Source organism: Tachysurus fulvidraco, chromosome 6, assembly GCF_022655615.1.
Source record: "Tachysurus fulvidraco isolate hzauxx_2018 chromosome 6, HZAU_PFXX_2.0, whole genome shotgun sequence".
Classification (NCBI taxonomy): domain Eukaryota; kingdom Metazoa; phylum Chordata; class Actinopteri; order Siluriformes; family Bagridae; genus Tachysurus; species Tachysurus fulvidraco.
Window position 1 is genome coordinate 24,623,075 of NC_062523.1, and position 17,511 is coordinate 24,640,585.

Consider the following 17,511-nt stretch of genomic DNA (forward strand, 5'->3'; position numbering starts at 1 on the left):
TTCAGAGATCTTCTTGACCACTATGTGATTGCTTACATTGATGACATCCTTATTTATTCAGCAAATCTGGAGGATCACGCTCATCATGTTTGCACGGTGCTCTCTCAACTCAAATCATCTAAACATGAAGGCGTAAATGTGTGAGGTTCACAAAAGTAGCATCTCCTTCTTAGGCTATGTTATTTGTCAGCATGGGTTGAAAATGTATTCGAGTGAGGTTCGGGTTGTAGCCAACTGGCCAACTAGTGTTGTAGCTGCCCCCTCAAAAACCTCATCCAGGGCAATCACAAGAATCTACAGTGGACTGACAATGCAGAATCTGCTTTCCATAAACTCAAGAACAGTTTTTATTGGTAATCACCCTGATACCCCTTTTATTGTGGAAGTGGATGCTTCCATTTGTGGGATTGGAGAAGTCCTCTCCCAATGCCATGGTAATCCATGTAAATTATGTCCATGTGGCTTCTACTTCATGTAACTCACAAACGAAGAGTCTAACTATGATATCAGTAACAGGGAGCTACTATCAATAAAGGAAGCCCTCAAGAAGTGACAACACCCATTCTATGTCATAACCGATCACAAGAACTGTAGAACGAGAATTTAAAGAATGCTAAAAGATTCAATACCTGCCAAGGCAGATGGGTGTTTTTGTTTTACACAATTTCAGTTCACCGTGACCTATTGACCAGGAACCAAGTAGGATAAAGCTGACACTCTCTCTCGTCACCATGACCCAGTGCACCAACCCAGCAACCGTGAGCCAATACTACTGACATCAATTTTCCTGGCACCAGTTCTATGAGTCCTCATGAAGGAAATTCGTCAAGCACACACTGCTAAACCTCCGCCACCAGAGTGTCCTGGGTTCAAGCTGTATGCTCCCACTGACCACCGACACCAAGTTATCCATTGGTTTCACACTTCTCGTGGATCTGGCCACCCAAGGTTACAGAGAACTAAGTACCCGCTTTTCAAAACCTTCATGTGGCTCTCTCTGTCTCAGGATGTGGAGGACTATGTAAAAGCCTGCCATACTTGTGCCCAATCCAAGTCCAGTAATTAGCTTACTGTACCTCACTGTATGGTAATTATATCACTGACCTAGCCAATTCCAGTGGATTCACCACCATACTCGTAGCCTTTCTCCAAAGCTTTCCGCCCTATTCCCCTGGAGGGCTTACCCACAGCTATGGAAACAGCCAAGGAACTATTTAAACATGGGCATTTTCTATGGGCATAACCCACATTCAATGTGTGCTGGGTTATCAACCTCCTCTGTTCCCCTGGTCCGGTACACCTTCCGATGTCCCAGCTGTAGATGACTGGATTCTACAATTCTACGAATTATCACATCTTCTCCATCTTCCATGTCTTAAACCTGCTCACTCAACCGATAACAAAGCCAAATCCAGCCCTGAGCCATTACCGCCACTAAAGACTGAAGGAACCACAGCTTACCTGGGGTGCTCCCTCCTCGATGCCAGGTGACAGAGGGACCCCAGGGGGTACAGCCTCAAGGAACAATCGTGGGTAAATTTGACCGATATCTTGGATCCCACACTCATTGACAAATTTCACTATGCACACCCTGACAAACCAGCACCCCGACCCTGGAGCCAAACTCGCCAAACTCGTCAGAATCGTTTGTTTACTCTGCCTCATTAAAGCTCCGCTTATAGATCCAAGTGCTACAGGTTAGTTACAGGTTTTTGTTTTCTGGGTAATTTACACAACTTTTTATTCATCTCTGTTTTTCTTTGCCATCAAATAAATGCTTTTCGAGACATATGAAAACAGTGAGAGCGCGTGCATAATCCAAATGAGACCTAATCCAAATGAAATCCTATGTTTTCTCCAGCATTGGAACAAATGGTCAACCCAATCTGCATCAGCCTGGGATTTAAACCCAGGATTTGTTTGTTTTTATAAGAGGCAGCGAAATTAGATATGAACCCCACCACTATGTCACCGAAAATACTAGAAAAAAATTTCGGATGAAAATGCCAGCAGTGTCACAGATGCTGAGGATGTCCCCGCATGGAGAGCACAGAGATAGATGGGATTTGGATTGCAATTGCAACAATCATTTCTACACTCAAGACTCCATCAGTGAACAGTTCATAACTTCAACAAGATAGACTTCTTGTTAAATAAATTTCCTGAATAAATTGCACATTTTTTGACCATATAGTACACGGTTATAGAATAGATATTATTTATAATCACACTATCCAGTGTTACCCACATGAAGATGGCTTCCCTTTTGAATCTGGTTTCTCTCAAGGTTTCTTCCTCATATCAGGGAGTTTTTAATTGCTAACATTGCCTCTGGCTTGCTCATTAGGGAGAAATATAAATACATTTTTATTTTAAGTGTGTCCTTAATTTATATAAAATTTCTAAACAAATAAAATTAATCTGAATTGAATTTAAGAGAAATCAGTCTCAGTTACTTCACTCTAGTTTATAATTGCTCTCAAATTAAGACTTTATTATTTTTGTTTGTGACTACCCAAACTATTTTTAATAGTATAGGATCGGATCTACTTCCCAAAAAATATTTTTTTTTATCATTTTGCCTTAATTAAAGCACTATCACACTGAATATTGCACCATGAAGTGCTCCACATATTTGTATCCGTGGTGTATGTTCTGTAAGTTTTATATCTGACAACCTCCCACTTGCTCAACTCTTTTGTGTTGCGTCTCACGGCAGCCCAGTCCTGATGCATGCCTCTGGTCTCAACCAGATGCCCAGTGAACCAACTTGCCAGATCTTGGATACAAATTTTTTCCAACACTTATATCACCATCAAGTAGTTAAATTCTTCTATTACATTCTGCTGCACTTCTAAGTGGCTTTGTATGAAAGCATCTGCCAATTAAATAAATGAAAATGTAAATGAATTAGTCTTTTCTTAGCTCAATATGGTCCTGATACCAATTCAAAATAAACTAATCTGCGTTCTGATTATGCAAAGTGAAGCCACAGCTATTGCAACTGCCAAAATCCCTTTAATAAGCTACACATCATGGTGCATCTTAATAAGCACAGCGTTAACTAGGTTAGAGCAATCCTGCACATTTCATATTACAACAATAGATCAAAAGCTTTTTTCTCCAATTCCTCTGCATATCACTGTCCTAACGCATCATTTTCATTGCTTTATCTGTTTGTTCTGCTTAAGGGAGAGGAATCTATGTCTCAAATGCATAGACATTAATCTTTATTCTCCCCTTCACACTGATAGGCTTTACAGTGGTGGCTCTGGTCATGCAAAAACTCACCAGTGGACAACTAAGCAGAAGCCACATTTTCTCTGTCCTGGCACTTAGGAGGTGGAATAAACTTTCTTTAGATCTCTAAACAGCTGAGTCACTGGCTGTATTCATACAGTGTCTTAAGACCTACCTCTTTCTGAAGTACCTAAATTAGCAAACTTGTCTTGTCTGAAGGTTCTTCTTGCTGTATTACTTTAGAGTTTACAACAGAGTTTTTTTTAGAAGATATTCTTAATCCCAATTGAACCAGAATCTGGAGGTATTCACTGAAGTCGTCTCTGCATAAGGATCCTCTAAATGCCATGAATGTAAATGCAATGAGTCTATTGAAAGCCAGGAGCAACAGCCAAGTGGAATCCGGTGTGGATCTTACTTGATTGGAATGAAACACCAGGTTTTAGATAAGATAAGATAAAAAAAAGATTGGACACCTCTGGTATATAGGTTTACCTTATAACTAAGCCACCATGCCTCGTCCCAAGATTATTTATTATTACAGTACAGCTATTAAAACAAGTTGTTACACATTGGTCTCTTCTATTCCTTAATGTTTGTGCTTTGTCGTGCTGGATTTCACCATTTGAGACCAAGAAATTATAAGGTTCTATGTGACAGTAAAGGAATTGATCCATAATGATGTGATTCTTTAGTATCATTTAATAGCTTAGTATAAACCTTATTATATTGATACATACGATGTTCAGTGGAATGTCCATCCATACACCCATCCATTTTCTAAGAGGGGTTTACGAGACTGGGGGAACCTGGAGTCTATCCCAGGGGAAAGCACAAAATGGATGACACCCTGCACACACACACACACACACACACACACACACACACACACACACACACACACACACACACACACACACACACACGGGACAATTTAGCTAAGCTAATCAGCCTACAAGGCATGTCTTTGGACCCAGAGGAAATCCTTAAATTATGAGAAGAAAATGCAAATTTAAAAGGCAGAGTGGAGGTGAAGCGAGGGGCGAGGCAATTGTGATAAAAGCCATTATTCTATTCTATATTATTATTGTCTCCAAATATTCATTGTAAGGTGTCAAATAATTGATTTGCAAAACTAAAATGTTTCTGTTTGAAATATAAAATTAAAATATACAGTAACATTCTACACAAATGTTTACCAAGGGTGCCAATAGTTCTGAAATAGCCCATTGAAATCGTAACATTTTAGCTGACACTCCTACCATATGTAAGTGCATTTTGTACATATACTGTACAATTATGGACTGAGACTGTGGACCTGTTGCCATGCACAGTTCTCCTGCCTTTATCTGGTTGGTTTGTAGTTGAAAGCACAAAGAAATGAAGCCATGTGCTTATCACATTTGGAGAGAAAGCTACAATTACTGCCCACTAATGGCCCACCTCCCTAAAACTAGCAGCTTAGCCAAGATTTATCTCCGGTGGGGGGTTAGCTGACTCGCTTTGTGACATTTTTATGTTCTCTCTTCAGTAGTACTTGACTGATGAGCTCTCACTTTTTGAGTATTAGGAATCAATGCACTCCTGAAGAGGGATCGTTTGTACAGCGATTAAGGATGTGAATGAGTAGTGAAAAGATTTTATAGCTCCTGGTGTTTCAATCCAGCCAGTCTGCTGTTCATCTGATCTGGTAAATTCTGCCTCTTTTGAATGCTTGCCAGTATGTCATAAGTCTGGTGTAAAGGTTTAATGTACATAATGTAGAAGGAGAAGCTTTTAATTAATGATTGCACAAGTTCCTGATTAACTTTATTTCCTTATTGATTCCACTCTAAATCCTTACTCCTACTATTTAACGTCTGGTATGTACAATAAAAAGCAATGCACAAGAGAGCAAATAAAGTCTAGGCTTTTATTCTAAATACGAGGACCAGAAAGCCTATGACCTGTGAAGCACTTCTTTGATTGATGGCATGCCTGCACATGGCAGAATGATAAATTCTGGGCCACGAAGATGCATCGTACCTGTTACTTCTAACCAAATTCCTTAAAATGTCCCTAGGAGTCACCTTGCACAGGAGAAAAAGACTTCTAAAGTATGTAGCTAGAGCTTTTTACTGGGCCAAAAAATTTATGTTTTAGACTGTACAAGTCAGTCAGCTGAATAACAATGAGCTGCATTTCAGATATTTAAAAAAAGACTGAAGGTGAAAAGCCCCTGAAGTGAAATAAGCAGGAAGTAAAGATGCCTAAACCATAGCTAGGGTAGATCATCACAAGGGAGACTACCCAGTGTCCCATTCTTCATTCAGCCAGCAATCCAATACAATAACATACTACATGTAAGATGTTTTTAATTTTAGCTCTAATTTGGCCTCCAGGAACAAGAAAATAATTAATTCTGTGTGGTTGATTGGTTGATGTGGCAGATTTACAAAATATCGTCAAAACACAGCTGATATTTTGTAAGAGACAATTTTATATAACAGATTTACTACATTTCCATTAAACCTGACAGGACTGATTCACACCGTTGCTTAAGTGACATCAAAATGGATGAAGCTCAGTCTTCAGCAAAGCACATGCTAGTCTGATGAGAAAACCACTGACATGGTGAAGAAAAACATTTATTTTCTTGCCATAATGGCACCTGTCAATGGGTGGGCTATATTAGCCAGCAACTGAACAGTCAGTTGTGAAAGAAGATGTGTTGGAAACAGGAAAAATAGGCAAGCGTAAGGACCTGAGTGACTTCGGCTAGTTCAGATCGTTACGATTAGACGACTTCAATCCTGTAGTCGGAAAAAATTGCATCATACTGCATATAAATGTTGTCTTCTTATTTATATTACCACATACACTTTTTGTCCTCACTTCATATTCAACTCTTACAATCAGACTAAATTTAGTTAATTAGTTAAAACTCATTTGTTAATTTTCAGTGTAAGTGCTTTATCCCGGTCTGGGTCATGGGGGATCCAGACTTTCCTGGGAATGCTGAGTGCGAGGTGGGAATACGGATAATGAGATTGTGTTTCTAAATTAAGATCTAGTTATTGCAAGGAATCTGTTCCAGAAGTGTCTCAGTGTGGAAATGCCACCTAGCAGCAACACCTTGTGTGTGTGTGTGTGTGTGTGTGTGTGTGTGTGTGTGTGTGTGTGTGTGTGTGTGTGTGTGTGTGTGTGTGTGTGAAAATGTAGGTTCTATCTATCTATCTATCTATCTATCTATCTATCTATCTATCTATCTATCTATCTATCTATCTATCTATCTATCTATCTATCTACCGAGAGAGAGAGGGGGGGGCAGAGAGAGAGAGAGAGGGAGAGAGGGGGGAGAGAGGGGGGAGAGAGAGAGAGAGAGAGAGAGAGAGAGAGAGATCAGTAAATAGATAGATATAGATATAGACTTTTTTCATTTTTTTGCCATTTATCTAACACAGGGTCACAGGGAAGTTGGAGTCTCTTATCTTGGGGCACAAGATAAGAGACACTCTGGAAAGCGTGACACCTCATCACAGGACATAATCAAACAAATACTAACACACTACAGACAATTTAGAGATGCCAATTAATCTATAATACATGTCTTTGGACTGGGGGAAGAAACCGGAGTACCTGGAGAAAATCCCCTGTCAGATTCCCTGCCAGAGGATTAGGGCGCAAAGACAAATGGCAATGTCTTCACCTGTGCCTGATTACTATTAATATGGTTCGCTATTTATACTCGTCCTCTTGTGTGGACTTCGTGAGTGTCTGTTCCACGTTATGTTTATTTATGATTGTACTTTAGTTTCAGTGATATTTCCTTTATCTTTGTGTTAATAACAGTTAATATCAACAATTGCTTTCATCCTGTGTATAGGTCTGTTCTCCCCTCGTAATCGTTACACCCCTCTAGCACAGGAAGAACTTGTAAACACCACACACAGGGTAGAGGCAGGAACTGAACCCATGCCTACTAATCAATTACATTCAACAAACAAATAAGAACCGAAACGAACGGTGAATAGCAATTGGCAGAACAAAACTTTTTTCAGCGCCTGGATTCCTACAGGTACCAGACATCCCGTGGAGCGTTCTGCTTAATGTGAGTGAGTGACTGAGTGAATGAGTAAGCTAGAGGACTGTCTTTCAAAATCAACACAACTACACTTTAACATGACAACAAAAGCTACCTAAAAGCTTTGATCAAATGTCATTCAGTTTTTTGTTTTGTTACATTCAGGAAAGATCAGAAAAGTTTGCCGGACTAACTTTCAGAAGCTGTAATGAAGCTGAGACGCAGATGCAGTATTGCTGCCGGTCAAAAATGAGGTCCTTTGAGAAGCATTTCGTAATAAAACCTGCATGAGTTTCTGAGACAAGAATCAAGAAAAACATTCCTAGGTATGAAAATAAAGCTCTAAAGATCTTGTAATCACTGTCTTCTTTCTATCTGTTCCACATTTGCCATACTAATACAGAGGGTGATGGAGTCTTTTCTGTGCTTCATCTTAAACTCTGGAACTTTCTGCACTTACTGTACATATGAGGTCTGCTCCATCTTTATTCATTTTTAAAGCTTCTGTTAAAACATTCCATTTAAACATTCATCTGTACAACATATAAGCTATAAGCTATAAGGCTATAAGCTATGGAGCAGCATCTCGATAAATAAAATAACTTAAATTTTAGGCCACAGACATTTGTTATAAATAAATAAAATTGTTGTAGTAAAATTGATGGACTTGAGATGGTGGTGAGATCGGTACATGATTTGGCTTTATAATATTTATTTATTCCGTAGATGCTTTTATCCAAAGCGACTTACAAATGAGAGACTTACAGAAGCAAGGCGACATGTCAAGCAGAGGACAATACAAGTCGTGACACCATACAGGATTTTTAAATGTGCGCTAAAGAAGCATTCTGTACAGAGTGAAGGTATTAGAGCTAGTCAAAGTGCACTATCATTTGTTTTAATGCTGCGATAAACTACAGATGTCTCTATAAAGAGATTTCAGTTTATAGTAATAGCCATCTGTATGTGATGTTCATAGTACATATATATTCATCTGTATATTATATTCATAGTACATACACATCTGTAAATTACTGTTTATAGTAATAGCTACAGTATATATTTTGTTACAGCACATATCCTTCTGTAAATTTCAGTATATAGTTATAACCATCTGTATATTATGTTCATAGTACACACACATCTGTAAATTACTCCTATATTACAATTTTATTTAACTTATTTAATGTAAACACTGTATATCCTGCACTTGCTGCTATTGCACACTGGTTAGACCTAAACTGCATTTCGTTGCCTTTTACCTGTACATGTGTAATGACAATAAAGTTTAATCTAATCTAATCTAATATAGTCACAATGATAATTCAAGCCATTTGACTTGACTAAGTTTGGACAATTAGTTAATCAGGGTTAATTAGTGTGTTTCATTTTTTGTTTTTTTATCCAGATGCACACCTGCGTATACCCGTACAAACAAATAATAATAATAATAATAATAATAATAATAATAATAATAATAATTTGTTGTATGAGTACACTAAAGTATTTACACATACAGTAAGTGCTAACAGTTGCATCAGTTGCATCTCCACAGCACATCTGGAGTCACCTGGAATTAGACCTATTATTTATTTTTATAAATGAATAGTATTAATTATAATATAATAATTATTGAATTCAATAGAATTAAAATATATTCAAAATAATTATTAATTTTATTAATTATCATTATTATTGTTGTTAATATTACATAAAATATATTATTCTACTTGTTTTATTATTATTTGTACTATTGTTTTGTTATTATTATTGATGTTGTGCAGAAAATTATATAATAATTACAATCACACAGAGATCATGAGTTTGAGTCCTGATGAACTTTGACCGGCGGTTAGGGACCAAAACTGTCTTTGAATAATAATAATAATAATAATAATAATAATAATAATAATAATAATAATAATAATAACGATAATAATAACGATAATAATAATTATCGTTATTATTATCGTTATTATTATTATTATTATTATTATTATTATTATTATTATTATTATTATTATTATTATTATTATTATTATTATAAAACTACAAATATTCCATGTTTTGGAGATTCAAGCTGGTAATATATGATGCACATATAATCTTCATCAGGAAAGCAGCTTTCACATCAAAGACCAACGAAAGTAGCACTTCCTCTCAGCATGAAAACCAATGTGCTGGATGACATAATTACATACTGCCTTCAATTAGTCTGTAATGAGCCGTTGAGATTAGATCTGACCAAAGAGAAGATGAAACAAGGCTTTTAATGGTCTGGACAAGCCTTTCCTTTCTAACCGTATCCTGACATGTTTCCCTTCTGTCTGTGTGTGTATGTGGGTGGTGGGTGTTTTTCTTTCCCCATGGGCAGCTAGTATGATTTATTTTGTAACACACGTTGCTTATCTTTCCTTATTCAGGTGACTGGATCAACTGAGTAGCTCATTCATCAGAGCATTCAGGAACATCAGCCCAAACACAAAGGTTAACACATTCCCACAACACCACTGAGGGAGTGCCCATCAATTATTCCGGCTCTTGTTTGCTGGTTTTGCGAACGCTTGGGTGTAGAAGCAAGAGGGGAATTGATCAGCGAGTGAGACAGAGGGAAGGAAAGATGTACAGTTAATTAGGCTAATAGAGAGAACTGGTTTCCTGGACTGAGGTCACATTAATGTCCTGCAAGAGACTCGCTGACGTACCTGTGCTAGGGCAAAATGAATAATTGAATAAATACATAACAACCATCCAAGAGCAGCCTACGATTCCCAGAAGGCCGTGTAACATCATTGAAGGCGTCTGCAGACTCTGTGTGTGAAAGAAATCATTTGGTCTGGCATCTTGTGTTCATGTTTCTACTGTACAAGCGAGCTCTAAACTCAAACTTGCCTTTCTGGGGAAACTACTAGTAGGTTGCCAAAACAAATTTTGTGAAAAAAGCAGTGTTTAATACACAAAGCTCGCTGACAACCATTTCTACAAAGAGGTATAAATGCAACAGTTTTTACATCCTGACTGGATGCAGAAGCAAGACGTTTAGAGGTGTAACTTTTGTGACTGTTTTATGCAACTAACGTAACCTTGTTGTTTGCAGCAGCTTTAGAGCAGCAGTGGAGACTGCACTTAATTCTCTGCATCTGTGAGAAGAAAAAATGATGATGATGATGATGATGATGAGGCAGCACACATCCTGGTATCGTCCTGTTGCGCCTACACACAGATTTCAAAGAGTGACAAGCTGTTGTGACACACGTTAAAATAATCACTATACATGATGAGTAAATCTGAAATAGTCAGTATTGTTCTATATACAGAGAGAGAGAGAGAGTGTTAGAAAGAAAGAGATTGTAGTCATTCAGTAGAGAGAGAGACTGTACTATAGACACCTGCACACTTTTGGTGGGAACTTATGGGTGTACAAATCTCGTTTTTTCCATTTACTACTGGCCTTCAGAAGCAAAATATTGACTTCGTTGTCATATATCTTTTGTATATTTATATGTAATGTAATTATATTAACGTGAAATTGAAATAAAAATAAATGTACATGAAATCTAAATAAAATCACCGATCATCCTGTTCAAAGACAGTTTTGCTCCCTAACCGCCAGTCACAGTTCATCATCTCTGTGTGATCTGTTTTTGTAGCACTCTGGCATCAATAAGCATCACTATCTTATAGCAGAAAATGATCCAACTACCTATTACGTCTTCTAAGATATTTAATTAATTCAGAATTTGAGAAAACTAGAAATCCCTTCAAAAGCTGCTAAGAAATGACTTGACATGGCAATTTCACGAAAGACCGAGTAAGGCTTAGAAGCTTCCGTGCTTTTCTATTGTTCTAATACAGAGTTGATGACGATGCTGATTGGAACCTCGGCCCCCAACCCCTACACGTGCCTGCTGCCTTCTCCTGGGAAACTGCTGTTGCATCAGCTGCATTTGCATACAGAAAACTACCCCCTGCACAATTTTGCATGTAGCTTCTTGTATTTTTGGAACAGATTCCCAATAGATTATCTAATGAGAATGTAAAATGCTGCGGTGACACTTTCAGCATATTGCATTCACACTCACAGTTAAGTTATGTAACACCTGAATGACTGAACATTAGCCCTGTTTCTGCTGCAGTATACATGAGGTCTAAGGGCCACTTTACTCCACTACACTACATTCAGTGAAGATGTGTGCCATCCTTCCTAGATCACTATCACAAAGGAGAACATCACATCAACTCACTAAAACTATGAGCTCATCAGTCCAGTTTAGTCTAGTGACAGACAGGAATTAATTTCGGGTATGATGAGGAATTAAAGTCAGTGTGTCGAAACGCTTCATGCGCTGAAGAATCCGGGGTGGATTAGAGGCCGTATCAGGAACTATTCCGAATGCTGTTACGAATGTCTTTTTAATGTTTTAAAGCATAATCTACCTCCAAACGATCTCGCCATATTAATAACTGTATTAGATAAAGAAGTGTGAGCACTCAAGTGCATGGGGTGAACGCAGACACGGAGATAGGAAATAGCGGCAAAGTGAAGTGAAGTATTTATTGAAATAATATCCCTTTCGAATTGGGTACCATGAGAATGGAACTGGACCATGGGCTGGTGGACTCCTTGATGATCGGGGCTCTGGGGTAAGTTTGGTGAGGAGTCATTGGGCATCACAGCAGGGGTCTGAAAGCAGCATTTGAAAGTCTTCCTATGTCCAAGGGTTCCTCGTTGGCAACATGCAGATTTTGTCCTGGGTCACTGCTTGCTGTTGGATGCTGGCCTTTGTGTTTGAGCCTCTGGCACATGGTCATAATCTGTAGGTGCTTTGTGTTCATGCCCGCATTCCCACCAGTTTGAGAACTTAAACTGTGCTGGGCAAACACATAGAGAGTCATAGAGAGAGTAAGTAGCAATGAACTCAGTGAAAAATGTATTTATTATGGGCTAGCAGTGAAATTATATTGCCCTTATTAAGTGAAGAAAAAAATGGAGAAATAACAGCCTATTTGTTCTTTATATGGAAAGGACATGGACACTTGGACAGACATGGAACGGCAGTGTGGTTCTCAGGGCAGCAGGCGCAGGTCTCCAGGGATTTAGCAAGGGGGGATAGACAGCAAGCTTGTGTAACATGTGGTGAGGTTTCTGCTGGGAAGCACTGTCCTTAATTTCCCCCTGGAGACACAAAAGAAAAATGCAAATTACTTTAAAACCAAATGAGAACCATTTACCTTCCTGTGTACCTTGCCCCTTTAAACCTCTCCCCTCCTGTCTGTGAAGGTAGATGGAGACTTCATCCGCTCTGATTGGCTGTCGCCTCTTCATTTTAGTTACCTCTCCCGCAGCCGTGTCCTCGAACACTGTCCACAGTGCTTGGTGCTGGAGAGGAGCTGTCCCTTCAGCACCTGGGTGGATGGTAGGCCAGGAGCAATATGTTGTAGAAATATTGTTCATGGTGATGCGAGTTTCAACATCACAGAAGATAAAATACCTTTAATTGCACTAAAAATAACAAACGACAACCTTTTTTATCCTTCTCCTGGAGTCAATTTTCAGTATCCGTTGTAGCTTAATGTTTGCTTGCTCAGAGTGCAGCTAGCTGCCTTGTGGCTTTCAAACAAACAGGAACGATGCATGAGCTTGATTGGGTATTACGTTTTCCTCATGGTTGCAGGTGTTGTGATTATAATCAAATATAATTATACACAAGCTGAGGTGCTTAGTGTCACTAAGGACTTGTAGTGTCTTTGTTGGCCTTTCATGAACATGATTACTGAGCCAAACCACTGTGCTAAACTGTTATTTGTCACATTAATTAACATAAAATTAACTGTGCTGTATGTATGTTAACCACCACAAATGAGAATTTAAAGGTTTCTGGAGGCGAGGTTCGATTATATTGGTTGAAAACAAAGGATTTCATGATACATATTTTGCCCCACCTACATTTTACTGTTTAAAATAGTTTATAAAACTATTTATTTTTTGAACCAAAGCCAAAAATATTTACCTCTATTAACCTGTTAATTGAATTTCTTTGTCATGTCACTCCACAGTGGTGGTTAAAGGCTCATATGAAATTAGACATTCAGGTCTGTAAAAGTTTGTAGTTTCTTACTAGGGACATTACATTCATAGAGACAGTCCACTTTTTTTTTTACACACACACAATTGTTTCTATTTTCAAAGTAAAGGGGGATATTACCTATTTCTGCTCTCAGATATACCCCAAGTTCTTGTTCAAGAGAAAGTCCCGATTCATTTTATATCAGACTTGTGATTATAAAATAAGTTATATAAAAAAAAAATTGTTTAAATTAATTGAAAATATCTGACAAGTCTGTTTCCAATCAAGGAGTGTTATGTAATGTCAGTCTACTGGTAAAAAGGGTTAAGCATGGGAGGGCATAATGATATTACCAGATGTGCAGTTAGCAACAGCTGGGAGGCAGCACCAACTGTGAGCCGCTGTCTGTAATTTATCCTCCTCTGTGCTCCCTGATGGCGAGTATCCGTCTGAGTTTGCCTCGCAGGAGTGTGGGAGACACTCTGGAAGAATCGATAGAGTGAAGCAGGGTGGCAATTTGTTGCAATTGATATGAATGAAGGCTGGAACAAGGGTGGTGAAGGGATGGAGGAAACGAGTGACTGATAAGCAATTAACTACATAAATAAATAAATATAATTTAATCAGTAACCAAATCCATAAGTGAGTAAAGCACAAGACTGGAGAGTACATGTTTGTGCTGCACACACACACACACACACACACACACACACACACACACACACACACACACACACACACACACAAAATGCTGTGACAGAAGAAATGTAATGGATTTTAAATGACTTGCCCATAACAGTGTTTGCCTAATTGAATCCAGCAGGCCAGCAGGTCAAGAAAGTTTAATAACTTCATCTTTCTATTTAACTCATTTAGTTCTCACCGACTTGACTTCTCTCCTTTCTTCATTCCACTCCTCCATTCGACACCTGATTACACATTCATTAGCTTTTTAATAACTCGGTACCGACCGCAAACCTACCTGAGAATAAAAGTGAGGAGCACAAGCCTTTAAATAGTGGCAGCAGAAGGATTTGTGCATTAGAAGCATACAGTAGTTTGTCAGCCAGAAAAGAGAAAGAAGACAATCATAGAGACAGCACCTGCTCCCATTCGCCATGCCCTCCCGTGCAGGGGATGAACCTGAAGCTGCACAGACGTCCACATTCATACAAACACAGACAGACAGAAGGACAGATAGTTTAATGTGGTTTAGTAATGAAACCCAAGCATGGAGGATAACCTATAAAAGATAAAACTTATTTTTAAGATTATTTTTATTTGCTTCCTGGACTTTTGCACAGATTAACTGTTTAATAGTTTCCTAGATGACCTTTATGTAAGCTCAATCAGTTAAACTTTCATGCTAATACAGAACCACCATCAATGCCACCATTTCTGTAACCTCAGTGATCGCCAATTAGCCGAGTTAAGTCTCTGTCTTGGAGTCCAGGGTTTACCTTCTCTATCAAATCTACACAGGATTTCTCTTCAACACAACACTGAACACTGAGAAGCCTGATGGTCGACACGGTTGTCATTTCTGATGCCAATGACGATGGCTTACGACCACCTACATCTCAGAAATAACAATGCATATAATCATGCAGCTACAGGTCAAGTGCTACATCGAACAACAGAGAGCTAAGGACTTAAAGTAAGTTGTCCTATCCACATAAAGTGCATCTTGCCCAATCAGCGAAAAATACAGCGGAAACAGACGATACAAAACACTACAGGACAAATACACAAAATAGCCCTGACTAGTGTGCATTCTGTATATTATACTGTACATTGTGCAAAAATATAGGAATCCAAACAAAGAGGGTTAAGTAAGTAAACATATATACACTTGTGTAATAGCAGCAGTTGGATGAGGTTCTGAAATGGGGTATAAATAAAAAAAAAAGACAGCATGTGGAAAATCAGCATGTAAACAGTTTAATATGTGTGATACTGTAGACATTCATTCATTTTCTACCGCTTATTCGAACTTCTCGGGTCACGGGGAGCCTGTGCCTATCTCAGGCGTCATCGGGCATCAAGGCAGGATACACCCTGGACGGAGTGCCAACCCATGACAGGGCACACACACACACTCATTCACACACACACTCACACACTACGGACAATTTTCCAGAGATGCCAATCAACCTACCATGCATGTCTTTGGACCGGGGGAGGAAACCGGAGTACCCTTAGGAAACCCCCGAGGCACGGGGAGAACATGCAAACTCCGCACACACAAGGCAGAGGCGGGAATCGAACCCCCGACCCTGGAGGTGTGAGGCGAACGTGCTAACCACTAAGCCACCGTGCCCCCTATGCTGTAGACATGAAATGTATATTGATATTGATATATTGAGTGGTTGAGTGTGTTTTGGATCTGGTACAGTTTACTGCAGTTCACACAGTGTGTGTGTTTGTGTGGGGGGGCTCATGAGTCTGGTCTTGAGGACATTGAGGTCTAGAGGACACAGTATGGGTTGTGAGGGCCCGAATGCTTCGGTACCGTTTTTCCAGATGGCAGGTGGGTGTAGATTGTTTGTGGGTATCGTGTGGTATAAACAGCAGCTTTGCTAATTCCTCTCCAATTGCTTCTCATTTACCCATCCAGAGATTAAACCTGCTCCAGTTGTGTTCCGTATCCTGAAGATTTCGGACCTTCAGTAAGAAGTTACCGACTACATGTGGTATTTAAGGACAACCTCCTAATCAATACACAATTGTCTGACTGTAGAAAGGACATTATTCATAATAACACTCTTCGGTGTTTATGACAATTATAATCACACCCTCCAGCGTCACCCAAATGAGATGATGTTCACTTTTGTGTCTGGTTCCTCTCAAGGTTTAGGATAACAAGGATAAGCAGATGTGTGCATGTTAGCTTTTTGTGACACGTTGGTACAGTCATAACATTCTGTCTAGTTCTTTTCTTTGTCTTCGCTGTCTTACCATCTTAGGTTTTCATTTCCTTGGAACCACACACAGTGGGGCTGTAAAGTCTCTCTGTCATTGGTTAATGTCTTTTCTAATACTGAAATTGAACCTGAAATCATAAACACTAATGCAGCAAACACGTCACAAGATATTTTGTCCTTCTAGTCCACCCACCCACCCACACACACACAAAACCATAAGGACTCTCATGTGACCTTGTTCAAGGCTAGCACTAATGACTGACTATACACCATATGGATAGAGAAATTCTAACTTCTAAAAACAGACCAACTGGGCGAGTATAAGTATCCAAGATTAAAATAATGAGAATGATGAGTTAATCACATGCATTAATACAGATTATGGAAAATAAGTGAATATATGCAATTACAGGAAAAGCAAGAAGGCGTAGTCTCGATCCCCTCCTGATTACGTCTTTCCTCAGTCTGTGCCAGTGAGCTGTGATGTTCCATCCTTCATAAAGATGTTATTTCAGTTTGATCATTGTGTTCATTTCCTGTTGATGTCGACGTGTTTACGTACATGCTGACAAGCACGTCATACTAGCATTAGACTTTTACACCACCTTCATACAGCACGTCATGTTCAAAGAGATCGATTTAAAAGTTGTATTTTTTGAAAGGCACTTATTTTTTCTTAGCTAGTTGTTTGACAAGGGAAAAAAAAGCAATGCTGATAACCATTATACCAACCTGTAGCCCATAGACATGGTCTGCTGGTCACAGGCTCACCGTGCACTACACAGTTTTTCTGCAAAACCACACATTTTAACCTTTTCCAAAATAGTCAGCTTTGTCTTGCAGCAATTCTTGAAATACAGCTTAGTAAGAGATAATAAGATAACAAGAAAGGCCAAAACACTGAAATAGCTGTCAGAAATGAAACTCTGGCCTGTGATCGGCTTCAGCTGCGACACTATTATTTTGCCAAATTTGCAGTCAAACACTTTCGCTGTGGGGTCTTTTTTCAACACGCTGAAAATGAATAAGATGAAAAATGGAAAAAAAAAAAAAAAATCACACACACGAAAAATTATTACTGTTCAGTTTATTACTGAAACGTTGAGGCGAAGCTCTCCATTATGCTGCACCACCCCTGCCTGGAATCAGCAATCGTAATCCGAAACACACACACACACACACACACACACACACACACACACACACACACACACAC